The sequence below is a fragment of the Limanda limanda genome, chromosome 19, assembly GCF_963576545.1.
Source record: "Limanda limanda chromosome 19, fLimLim1.1, whole genome shotgun sequence".
NCBI lineage: Eukaryota > Metazoa > Chordata > Actinopteri > Pleuronectiformes > Pleuronectidae > Limanda > Limanda limanda.
In genome coordinates, this window is record NC_083654.1 from 21,336,622 (window position 1) to 21,349,717 (window position 13,096).

Here is a 13,096-nt window from a genome sequence, read left to right on the forward strand (position 1 = left end):
GAAATATATATGGAATATTGCAGTATTAACAGGAATTGTAAGATATAAGGACGATGAATACACTATGAGCAGGATAATAATATAAATATATATAAATATGAATACACTATAGGCGGGATAATACAGTAGAAAAAACACACAACAGTTAGTGCAAATGTACAAATGTTCAAATGTTCAGTGGTCCGAGGAGGGGGTGTGGCAGTCCAGGCCAGGGGGGAGGGGGGAAGAATATGAGTATTGTGCATATTAAAGTGAAAGTGAACATTACCACCATTGAAACAAGGAAACCTTAAAAGCTTAATATCTGTCGTACTAAAGACATGCATGGTTCAGAAATATGAATATGCAGAGGAAAGAAATCAGGTGTCCACTGCTGTCGGCTGCCTGAGACCCGGGAGTTTGACCTTCCTCCTCTAATCAGAACAGTCCCTCCTCATCCTCGGCCCCCCCCAGGGAATCATTAAAGGTTCATCTCTTGGAGAAGCACCTCTCATGCCGCGGCCGCCTCTGAATCATCTCTGCTCGGCCACATCTTCCTCCTCCACATGCTCTAATTTTGCTCATGAACAAGCGTTTTTTTCTCTTTTTTCATCTTTGTGTTGTTGCTCTGCTCACAGAAGCATCTCGTTCAGCATCGCTGGAAGCTTCCTGTTCCAGAAGATGATGAAGAGGATGAAGATGATGCTCTGAGACAAACAGATTCTTAATTCCTCACATTTTTATTATTTCAGAAATAAGACAAAAACCTGCCGATTATGATAATTTCCTTTCATTTTGCTCCACATTCCAAAACAGATCTGATCAGATATTATTGAGACTCGTGTTTTGAGGGAATAGAGATCTAGTTTTCCTGAATCTTGTGAAACAGTCGAACCCTGTGATGGAAAAATTAACTAAGTATGTGTGAAACCTATGTAAGTTTTTGTAGCTCTGTCTAAAGGCTTTTATGACCTTTCTACTCACATATACAAACTGTTCAAATGTTTTATGACCTGGACTGTTTTAATTGTGTGAACTGTGTATGACCTGAACACTGTTAGACCCTTTAGACCCCAAAGAACTGAATGTATGTCTGCTCATCTCCAAAGGAAACACATGTAAATCAGTTGTCTGTGTTGAGATAGCTACAGAACCAGTCTGGATTGGCTGAGAGAGATTAGTCCTCCGATATAAGACTCTTGTGTTTGACTGTCCTGCATCTTCACTCTGAGAGCCTTGTGGTTTCCTTGTGTTGTTCCTTTCTGCAGAAAGCCCCCTTTATTAAATACACGTAGATAACTTTGGTGTTTCCAGCCTCTTCTATCTCCAGATTTCCCTCACAACCCCACGTTGTGTTTCCTCCTCTCAGACCCTCAGACCGCTTCCACGGATCGGTTCCTCAGACCGGTTCCTCGGAGCCGTCCCTTCACCAGGTGGTCTTCTCAATGACCTTCTCCCTGGTCCTGGTCCTGAGTCCCGGGCAGTGACACGAGGCTGCAGAGAGATGATGAGGAGCTTGGAGTAGAGCCGCTGGCCGAGGTCGGTTCCTGGAAAGCCCCTCCGAGGTTGAACCAGGACTACAGAACCACATGTCCCATCTGGCCTGGGAACGCCTTGGGACATCTGAGGAACATCTGGAACCCCCGGCTGCCAGCGGGACCTGACCTCGGATCAAAACACGAAGATGGATGGAGGTCATCAGAGAACCGTCTTTCACCATTCAAGGTGAACTCGTGGAGACAAGTATCCACTTCGTCCACAGCTCAGTGGTTTTCAGGCGTTTTCACACCTTCATGTTCGATGTCTCTGAGGAACCAAGAGGAACCAGATCCAATGGAAACAGTGGAACACACACGTGAAGCTTGATTCACCTTCAAGGATTTCTACTGGCTTTTAGATTCCATTGTTCCCAGTCACATGGCGCTCTGGTGACATCACCGTCTCCGTGGCGATCAGGAGGGTTGACGTGAGCATTTGAAAACGTGCACAAAGAAAAGCAGATGAATAATGAATTCAGTGTGATGCACTGTATGGATCTGCAGCGGTGCATTGATTGTGAATCCAGTGAAGGTATCGATCTATCGATGCTTTCAGCTGAAGCCACGTCACTGTTCCACTCTACCTGCAGGAAGAGCTTATGGATTCATAATGACAATAATCATGTGTTTCAGCCGCCGAGCCGCGGACGTTCGTGTGAAACTCACTTTCAGCAGATCACCGGTCGTCTTCGGTGAAGCAGCAGCTGGCAAACGCTCGGTAGATCTGTGCCAACTCTATTCCTGCAGAGACCAACATGGAGATTCTCCATCTGCGGTTTCTGCTGAACTTTGATCAAATATTCAACTGCATGAAAACGGACCAAAAGTGCAGATTTAACCGGAGTCAACATGAATATTTATGCGAGTTCACTCTGGACCTTTGACCGTTAAAGATATTTGAAATAACAAAAGTAAAATCTACATTTGTCGACAGAAACCAGTCAGGACAGAATCCACCGAACCGCTCAGGACACGAGACGGAGACAACGTGAACCAGGGAGGACGCAGAGGTCACGACCTCAGTTCGGTCACGTTCTATTTAACGTAAAGTCAAGTTTTCATCTGTGTTTGTTTGTTGGATTTCACAAAAACTCATGGATGGATTATCAGGAAACTCTGGTAGTTATAGGTAATATTAAATCTAGGTGCTGAACTTTCTTTAACATTGTGAGATAAGATGTTTTCTGATTTATTCATGGATGTGGATGAGAACAACCAGGCGTTTCTATGGGACTAATATCTATTAATGTGTGAAATTTGGTGCAGAAATTAAATTAAGACTGTTGGGAGATGTTCCGTCTTCTTAACGTTCATAAAAATACTTATTTTCCACTGAAATTCCATTGTTAATACCTGAATAATAATATGTGTAACTATAATAATCTCTTTTGTAACAAATTAAGACAAAAAGAAAACATCAGTGCTCACGGACTCGTGATTCTACAGTAAAAAAATATCCTGTCTTCTCCTGGTTGTGATTATTCAAGTGTAAAAGAAACTGTGGGACACGTTATGCCTTTAAATAAAGTATTCATTTGCATAAACATGAATAAATAAAGAGCTTAAAGTGAATCTATTTTCACGTCGGCCACAGAGGAACACTTATCACACGAGGAGGAAAACTGGACGTCTTGTGTCGGATCGAAATATTAAGATTTAAGACTTTTAAGAATTGTAAAGTCTATAAATCACAATGTCCAATATTTGAAATGCTGTCGTCCAAAACTCAAATTTATAAAACAACGTTAAAGAGAAAATCAGCTCATCATCGCTGTGGAGAATCTGTTTGATGCATTTTCTGGATAATTAATTAATAAAAACATGGTTTGAAATCACTTTATTATATTTCATCCAGAGATAAGTAGGAACATCTCTGGAGATGAAGATAAGATGGATGATGTTTTACTGTTTTACCTTGTTTCATTTATTTCACACAACTTATAGAAACAATAAATACAAAATACATAAATTAAAGTACATGTGGGGTTTCAAGGTTTATATGAAAACCATTTTAAATGTAAATGAAAATAAAAAGCAAAGCACACAGGTTATATCTCAGTGTAAAAGAGAATATTGATATTAATGTAATATTTGGTTATTAACATTTCACGAGATCAACACACGTCCACAGAACTATTCACCATAAATGATAAATACTGTGCTGTATTGAAATATGATCGTCCAATCAGTGCTTTGAATAAAGTGTGAACGCTCATCCACACATATTACAACCCTGGTGATTTAATTTCCCGGCATTCGGAATAAAATGATGCGTAATGTCTCGTGCAGTAAATTAAACTGAACTATAAATCATAGTTTATGCTGCGTCTGCAGGTTGGAGATGGTTGTGGGTGGGTGGGGGGGATGGGTGGGGGGGGCAGAGAGAGATGGAGAGATTATCATTTGATATTTGATATTTCCCGTCTGGTTGTGGAAGTCAGACGTGAGGAACAAGCTGCTGATAATCTCCTGGCAAAAAAAAAAAAAAATCATAATTAACACGTTCGATGTAGAGGCCGCGGTTGTCAAGGTAACTGATGACACTGCATTATCACCCCCCCCCCCCTGTCCTCCAGCTCGCTTCCCATTCATCAAGCAGCCATTCAAACCACAGAGGGGGGAGGGAGGGGGGAGGAGGGGGGGGGAACAGCCACCTAAACTCACATTAAACTGCTTTTTATTCACAGGAGAGAGTTCACACAATGTTTATTAGTCTGGTTTTAATCTCGTGAAGACAATTACCATAACAGATGATTACACATCACAATGTGGAGTGGGAGGGAAACAACACAAACTACACTTATACTGGTGTGTACTTTGTGTGTCTTCAAGGGCCAGTACACCACAAATACTACAATCCTCATGATACAGCTTGATATTATATTATCATGAAAACTGTCTGTTTAGACGCAGATATAAACAATATACAATGTCATGTACTAGCTTCAGGTAATTGTACCTCATAGTTAATAGTACATTGTATTTCTGTTCCTTCTAAATCCTACACAACTATAACACATTTATACATAAGGAATATTAAAGTCCTCAAGAAAACAATGGCTTCGATTAAAGTATTTAACATCAAGATTTGTATTTTTGATATATCTAAAACATTGAAACAAAACATGATCTGTGTAGTCAAATATAAAAGTATAAGTACAATGAAGTACAGGTAGAGGTGTGTACACCGACTGGATATAAAGATGGCCGACGCCCATCTGCTTCCTGGTACGATCCGGAAATTAAGCCAAAATATCTCGGAAATACGCATCATCAGCATTTTCATATATATCTTCAAATAACTACTTATAAATAAAAAACATGGCCTGCAATAAATTGGTGTTAAAGGTTCAGTGTGTAGCGTTTAGTGACCTCTAGTGGTGAAGTGTCATGTTGCACCCCTCCCCCCTTCCAAACGTGACATAGAACCTGTGGTATTTCCAGTTGTCATAGAAACTGGGCTACTGTGAAAAACATGGCTGCCTCCGTAGAGACGACCTGATGTAAATATACAGTATTTAATATGAAGTATTTAAATATAAAGTAATTAAATATAAAGGTCACATTCTAGGGTCAAGAAAAAACTAAAATTCCTACAATGTATTTATTTATGACCTTTTATTTCCACTTCCTTTCTCCTGCTTCTTATTCACTGGACCTTTAAAGTATATAACATAAAGTTTATATAAAGGAACGAGCACAGCGCCACCTGTGGCTGAATGGAGAACTGCTAATAACAAACGATGTGTTGAGCTAATAAATAAAAGATAAAGATTAATGTTCCCTCATGAATTCTGCACCACATGTCCGCTCAGCTGCGCGCGCATCGGGAATTAAGCGACGGCCAATCAGAGGCAGGGACGGTGCGGCTCCGCCCCCTTGATTGGCTGATCGCTTCCAGCACTTGAGGAATGCACAGCGCCTGGTCCAATCAGCTTGCGAGCCCCCCCCCCCCCCGGAGCAGCAGCAGCAGCAGCGGACCTGAGAGAACAGCCTCAGAGAGAACAGCCTCAGTCTGGTGCGAACCCAGCGAGTGATGAGACCGAACCAGCGACTCCATCAACATCCGGCGGCTCTTCCGACGACTCTGGTCGCGCTGCTTTTATACGAATCTTTTCTCTGCGTGGTTTTTTTGTTTCGCAGCGGAGACGCGCGTCACTGAATCTTGAATCTTGAATCCTGGAATCCTGGAATCCTGAGTCCTGAGTCCTGAATCCTGAATCCTGAATCCTGGATTTACAATGAGACATGTCTCCGGAGACGCGTCCCCTGTCCCCGCCGGAGAGACACGTTGACATCGAGCTGCCGACCAACAACCACACAACAGGTAAAAAAACTACACAACTCCTCCTGACGCGTTCATTGCAGAGGAGCCGGAATAACGGGACCGCGCGTAACACCCCGACGCGCACGGAGGAGAGGGTGAATGGAAGTGTGACGCGTCATGTGTGTGGAAGTGTGTGTGTGTGTGTGTGTGTGTGTGTGTGTGGATCAGGTCCGAGGTGATGGAGCTCATTGTTCCAGATGTGCACCTCCTCCTCCTCCTCGGTGGAGGTGCAACATGGTGACGGAGGAGAAACCGCTGGATCGTTCCTCTGCCTCTTGCTGTGGATGCTGCAGTGTGTGTCTGTGTGTGTCTGTGTGTGTCAGTGTGTGTGTCTGTGTGTGTGTGTGTGTGTGTGTGTGTGGACATGCAAACAGGTTTCATCCTGACGCTGGACTCTCTCTCTCATCTGCAGATACATTCATGCATCACGTACACAACACAACACAGACACGCCTCGACACAATGCAACACCAACCCTCCCTTTGTGTGTGTGTGTATGTGTGTGTGTGTGTGTGTGTGTGTGTGTCACTGTGATGCAGCATCACTCACACATGCAGCTGCACCTACAAAACACAGAGGTGGGGGTGGTGGTGATTGTGTGTTTTTGTCATCATGCATTTCTGTGTGTGTGTGTGTTTGTGTGTGCAACATGAGAGTCATGCAGAAAAACACAGATCACACACATGCACACACACACACACACACACACAGACACACACACATGCGGCTGCGTCCTGCATGAGCAAATAATTGCCTCATGAATGCTAATGCAGAAACACTGCGAACTAACTGCCCCCCCCTCGGCACTGCTGCCTCACAGGTGCCTTACCTAACTCACTGAGTGTGTGTGTGTGTGTGTGTGTGTGTGTGTGTGTGTGTGTGTGTGTGTGTGTGTAGGAGTTCTGTGTAGGTGAGTGTTGTGGATGATATCACCTTGCATATGGTTGCAGGCTGCATGTGAGGTGGAGGATGTTCTCCGAGCTGCACTCCTACCTCGGCTTCCTGTCCCTCTCTCTCTTCAGGCCCTTCGGACGAGTCACACACGTGAAGCTGCATCTGGGAGCTTCTGGTCAGATATCATGATATGAATATCAATAATCAGCTCATCAGGATCAGGAGATATGTGAACAGGACATGTTCGGAGGCAGGAACAGAGTGAATAATCCCTCAATTAATTAAAAAAGAGGAAAAACCACAGTTTAAAACCCAGTTATTCCATTTTTACACATATCACATGTATCACATTTGACAAAGTGGAAACAGAAATCGCTTTTCTGCTCAATAACGACGAGAATAATTAATTGATAGTCAAAATACTAGACTTTAAATTGCCTTTTTATTGATACTTGATTCATTGATTTAACGTCTTGGCAGCAGGAAACGTTTCTGACTCCATGATGTACGACAGTGCAGCTAACGGTTATTATTCATTATTGATTTATAGGTAATGGATGGATTCACCAGATAATTATTAGTATTCTGGCCATAAGCAATTTATTGTAAAGTCTATAAATCACAATGTCCAATGTTTTAAATGCTGTCGTCCGAAACTCAAATTTATAAAACAACCAGTGACGTTAAAGAGGAAATCAGCTCATCATCGCTGTGGAGAAGCTGCAAGTTTTACTTGATATATTTGTCTGGATAATTAATTAATAAAAACATGGTTTGAAATCACTTTATTATATTTCATCCAGAGATGAGTAGGAACATCTCTGGAGATTTAGATAAGATGAATAACGTTTTACTGATCTGTTTGAGCGTTGTTTAATTTTTTAATAAATACAAAATACATAAATTAAAGTACATTTGGGGTTTCAAGGTTTATATGAAATCCATATTAAATGTAAAAGAAAATAAAAAGCAAAGCACACAGGTTGTATCTCAGTGTAAAAGAGAATATTCATATTAATGTAATATTCGGTTATTACAGCAGCACAAAATACACAAGAAATACAGGTAAAAAAGAATAGAATCAAACTATATAAGAACAATTAAATACTGATGAGTAGTGCAACACAACAGAGAAATATTATATATATAGTATCTGGTATAGTGCAGTATATTAAATATATGTGTTGTGGCTATATTGTGATTATATGAATCTAGATTTATTTATTATCATAGTGTGGCTGCAGCAAATGGTTATTTTCATTATTAATGAATCTAGAATGATTTATAGTTTGTAGAATAATGTCCGTCACAGATTCCCACAGCTCATTAGATATAGAAAAATTACTTATTTATCCAAAAAGATTCAGAAACATAAAGATGTAAAAAAGTATAATCAAATAAAAACAGAGAAAAGCAGCAAATATTCAGTCGAGGCCGATTAAAGGTTTGAATATCAGAGTAGTGCGGAGAGAGAGAGAGAGGGAGAGAGAGAGAGAGAAAGAGAGAGAGAGAGAGAGAGAGAGAGAGGGCGAGAAAGAGAGAAAGAGAGAGAGAGAGAGAGTCAGAGAGAGAGAGAGACAGAGAGAGAGAGAGAGAGAGACAGAGAGAGAGAGAGAGAGAGAGAGTGAAAGAGAGAGAGAGAGAGAGAGCGCTGCCACGGGACGTGTGGCGTCCGAGTGACGAGCAGCGATTACAGATGCGTCTCGACCCCACAGCTGAGTGATCACACTTTGAAGCTGTTTGTGTGTCTGTGTACGCCCCCCCCCTACCCCCCCTCTGCCAAATCAACAAGTACACGCCCACTCTCTGGGGGCCGTTGCAAGGCATTGTGGGAAACACACTGAGTGGAGTGGAAGCAGATGAGGAAAGTCGGTGCAGCAAGTTGATGACAAAAGCGTTTGCACATCAGCGATTGGAGGATGATATAATGGTGAAAGAGCGCCGGAGGGGGGGGTGGTCCTGAAGCTGTGGTGCATTCTGGGTAATAGCTGCAGAGTTACGTGTGTGTTTTGGAAGAAGAGAGATCAGACGGTGATGTGGATGAAGTTCTTTTGTCCGTCGCCGGTTGCTCACTTACTTCTCATCCGGTGGAGGGGGTGGAGCCTCTCGCCCTCCGTCACCGTCACCGTGGTGTGAGTCAGCTGTGATGAGTCTCCGAGGTGGAGGTCGGGATGTGAGACGGCGTTCACACGGCGCCGGATGTGGGGGGGGGTGGTAGCGGTGGCCTGAGGCGACTCTCAGGTGTTCATGTAATCACCGGAGGAGAGAGAACAAGTGGCCGATGATCTGCACACAACAGCCCCCGAGAACACACACTACACACTGTACACTACACACTACACACTACACACTACACACTACACACTACACACTACACACTGCACACTTCACACTGCACACCACACACTACACACTGCACACTACACACTACGCACTACACACTAACTCCACTGCCTGAAACTGTAACAAATGAACCTGCTCCAACATCTGTGGCTGTAATTCAAGATATTAACTTCTTTTATAAATCATCTTTTCACAACAGCTTCAGAAAGAGAACAAACAAAAACATCAACAAGTAAACAAGTAAACAAGTTAAAAAAACGGAGACGCTGACCGTGAAGAAGAGCCGGACGGAACAGGAAGTAGTTTAAAGTCACTTCCCTCACGCAGACACAAAGTGGAACAGCTTCTATTATTCACTTTTCCTTTCACTTCACGGAAGTTGACTGACTCTCGAGGATTTTTATTTTATTTTATTTTATGATGAATGGAAAACAGGATTATTTCAATATCTCAATATTTGAATATCTCAGGAAACACAACATTCATCGTTGTGTAGTTAAATCTGCAGCTGCACAACCAATAACCCACAATCTCCAATAGCTGCTGTTGAAATATGAAAATATCAATGCTTTTCTTTGACTCACATGGAAGTAAACTCAATATTTTAACCCTTTGGAAACATGTATTTGCCGTGCACTTTAACACGTCCTATACTCGACATTCATTACCCACCAGGGGGCGACAGAGAGTCTTTGGCTTTAGTTTTTTGTGGAGCAGCCATGTTTATGTAAAGTTAATAATCAAAACCTAAAATAATTGTCCTCTGTCAGAAACATTAACACTTGAACATTGTCAGTGTTATGAGGAAAATGACAAAAAACATCTTTGAGACACAATTATTCAAGATTAACTGTTTTCCATTTGGACCGGGTCCCATCCGTTAACATGGAGGAGGCGGGGCTTATAATCAATACCGCAGGCGGCCACCAGGCTGCACGGGAAACTGCAGCACATACCACACAAAACAAACACACCCGGACACATGTAACACAAAGCAGGTTGTGTCTCATACATGTGTCCAACACGCAGCTGGACAGCAGTTGTGTGTTGTTGTGTGTTCAGTCATTGTTGATACATTTCACACAACTTTATTGTCACGTGTTCCCTGAGCAGACGCTGGGCAGCTGTGGCGCTTGTTTGTCGACTTCTCTCTCGCCGAGCGGCCTCCAGCTCCAGCTCTGGCGTGCGGCGTGGCGAGCTGGAAGCGCCCGTGGCTGGACGACACCTCCCAGCTCGGTCTGTGAGGCGTCAGCCGCTTCCAACAGATGGGACCACATCCCGCTGCTGCGCATGTACGGCTGAACATTATGTTTAATTTGCGCCTCGTGAAGCTGTCACCGAGAAACGTTACTCCGATGTTTCTGCGAGAAAGGGAATAATTAGCGCCGGGATCCGATCGACTAATTACACAGCTGATAATCTTTCTGAAGGAAATGTTCGGTTCCTCAGCGTCTCGCTGGTCCTGGTTCTCTGTCACCGTGTGGTTCACAGCTACCAGGAAACATATGCTGCAATAAATCCATGATAACATTTACATATCACATCATAACTGACATGAGCTGTGATTCAGCGTCTCTGGATTCAACCTGTTGATGGATTCAGACTCGTCTTCCTCATGAAGCTCCTCCTCAGACGCTGTCATTTCAGTTGTTGCTGTTTTTCTTCTTCTGCAGATTATTCTCCATCCACCCGACGTTTCTGAACATTAATTAAACTCACTTGATATCAGCTTGTTGAAGAAATATTAATATAAGATCCTGATGGTTTGTGAATAACTCCTGGTTCATGATGACATCTTGTGTCTTTTGTTTCTCTTCTGTCCAGTAAACGTTGGATCAGTTGAACTCTGAGTTCAAAGTTGTGAAACCAAGTTGTCTCTTTTTCTCCCGACCGCCAAAACGAATGGATTAATCCTGGAAGGTTATCGATGCAACGCTTTTCTCATTATGAATTTAATTTGGTTGGACGAGGGAACATATTGACCAATCAATCGATCCGCTGACTCCCGTCTGCTGTCCTAGAAATTACTCAGCATTACTTCACCGTATTCAACTGGTTAAACTGTGTCTTCTGTAGATTAACTCATCAATTAATCGACTCGTCGTGTCAGTTCTGAAAGATACAGAGCGGCTCGTTACCAGTTTGGACTTCTTTAATATTTAATATCTCCATTCAGCCCCTCGTTGCCTGGAGTTCCCATAATGCCTTGTGAATCGAATAACTTCTGTTCCATTGTAAAGGAAAGACATCGAGTCTTTGACCTGAAACTGGAAGAATACAAACATCCCACATGTAGAAGAAGCCGAGGAAGATGTTTTAAAAGATGATTTATATATTCAGGACGAGATTTGAGATCTTTTGGGGATAATTAAACTTCATCGACTTCTGGACATTTTCCTGCTTTATTCTCACATAGGCTCATTCTGACATTTTCTGGACTTTTTCTCGAGGAGAACGTCAGGAAAGGTTCTGTAACACGTAGGGTTGCAAATGTCCGGGAATGTTCAAAGCTGGAAACGTTCCATGGGAATTAACGGCAATTAACGGGAATTAACAGGAATTAACTGGAAATGTTGTGGGTAATTTATACTAACTGTATTAACCTTGTCATATACAGACATAAATATAAACATTTTGTTGTGTCATAGGCTGATTTGAGCCCTGAGGAAACTTTGGGCACTTGACTATATGCTTCTGCATCGTTGTGTCATTCTTAACATAGGTCTTTGCACAGTATTTGCAAATGTACACAGTCTTTCCTTCTACATTGGATGGGGTGAAATGTCTCCACACATGAGAGAGTGCACGTGGCATTGTTCTGTAGAATAAGATGAGAAAAGAGTTTGTAAAAAAACACTAATGCAATGCCAGAGATATAAATAGTTAGCCAAACAATTGGAATCGTCTGTGAACATATTTTACAATTGATGGATAAATGAATGGAAATAGTCTAGATGAACAGATGAACAATCCTCAATCAGCATGCTAATATATTTTCCCAGTAATATCATGGAAACTTACCTGACTAGTCCTTCACTCTACAGCAGGCCTCAGTAGCCCTGCTGTAGAGTGAAGCATGCTGGGAGTTATCTGTGCATGTGATGGAAGAATGACCAGTGGAGGGTTGAAACTCAACGTTCCATACATCTTTAAAATAGAGTTTTGAATGATGTTTTTATTGCTCAGCGTTTAATTTGCGTATTTTTCAAAATTCCCAAAATTGCCGAGCCAAACTTCCCATGGAAACTTTCCACCCCTTTGCAACCCTAGTAACATGTCCGGAGAGACGGACTCAGACCTTTGTGTTCTCACTCACTTCCTCTCTGGATGGTTTCATGAAGGTCAGCAGCCTCGTGTCTGAAAGCAGCTTTAAAACTTACATATTTACATTAGTGTGTAGAATGATATTTCATGACGCTCGACCCAGCGAACACCCGACAGCTCCAGTGGAATCAATGGTCGGGACATTATGTGGCGCGGCCCTGATGAGAGCTAATGGAAGCCTCCTGTGATACTCCACACTATCAGCTGAAAACTAGGCTGCATTAATGGATTTTTATTCTGAAACCCGTTTTTATTTCCACCGCCGTGTCAGGACCAAGGGCGGTGCAGTGACCTTTACACTCAGAGGTCACCGCAGTGCCAGCTTCGCCCCCGGTCCATTTCCCAATACACAGCCATACTGCTGCATGCCCTTATGCACTGGCACATTTCCCAGCATGCTCCAGAGAGGGTGGGAGGGAGGGAGGGAGGGAGCGGAGGGGGGGAACGAGACGAGCGAGAGAGAGAGAGAGAGAGAGAGAGAGGGGGAAAGATGTGAGAGGAATGAGAGTGATGTTGGGAAGAGGAGGCAGGAGGAAGAGGAGGCAGGAGGAAGAGGAGGAGTGAGACGAAGGCCGAGCTGACTAACGCCATCGAGCCTCTGACGCCGGTTTGTGTGACGCTGCAGAAAAACAGCGACACACAAAGACGACAAAGATCCAGTGAAACACACGTAGTTATTTCTCCTTCTCCT